We start from the raw sequence: 875 nt of genomic DNA, 5'->3' as shown, positions 1-875 counted from the left end.
TCCACACTGAAAAATCCAGTCACTGAACAGTGAACGAAACTCCGATCCACAAGGGCCCGAAGGAGGCCCCCAGCAATTAGAACCAACTCCACGCCGAGCTCCAGAAGGGCCTGGTCTTTCCATGAGGCCCTCTTTGGACTTCTCACTTTCTTCCCTCCACTGCCCCATGAGATCCCCACGTCACAAACGGCAAAGCACCCTAAACACGTGTCTGGAAAGGGTGGCCCGATTTAGAACCGCTCTTGTGCGGAAGTCCAAAGATGACTTTCGGTTATGTCGAACAAGTTTGCTCTCACACTTTTAGGAAACTCAAAAGAGGGAGCGATGGCGCTCGAGGTGGAAAGGTGAGGTAGCTGTTCAGAACGTACTTGCTCTTTCCCCCTCAGAACAGTGTGGAAGGACATAATTCAGCCTGGCCCCTTTGTAAATCCAAACACCCAGCTTTCTCTTCTTTCATCTGCAAGCTCAAGGAAAAGCACATTAGTGCTGAAAATGAGTAAGCTATTCCTCACGTCCAATTCTGATTTAGCTTTGCCATGCAGCCCTAAGGCTTAAAGCATGAAGCTATTCCAATTGGGTATCCCCACCATCTGCTGAACGCTGAGCAAGCATGCCACTCAGCCTACTGGGAGTGTCTTCCTCGCAATGTCTGCTGTTGGAATCCGCACCAGGCACCACCATCCAGCTCCCCATCAAATAGCCGCTGAAAATGTTTCAAGGCCAATAGAACCTTTCCAAGAGAAGCCTGACAGCTTCTATTTAAATTTTTTTCCCAAAAACTATCTACAAAGCCAGCAATAGCATAAAGAAGTTCATTCCTTTACCTCTGTTGTATTGTTCCCATCATTTTTTCGGTCTTTAAATATTAAAAAAAA

The sequence above is a fragment of the Echinops telfairi genome, unplaced genomic scaffold (assembly GCF_000313985.2).
Source record: "Echinops telfairi isolate 266 unplaced genomic scaffold, ASM31398v2 ScPeMD7_235;HRSCAF=579, whole genome shotgun sequence".
Taxonomy (NCBI): domain Eukaryota; kingdom Metazoa; phylum Chordata; class Mammalia; order Afrosoricida; family Tenrecidae; genus Echinops; species Echinops telfairi.
The sequence above is the reverse complement of the archived record's forward strand: the minus strand, read 5'-3'. Positions refer to the sequence as shown.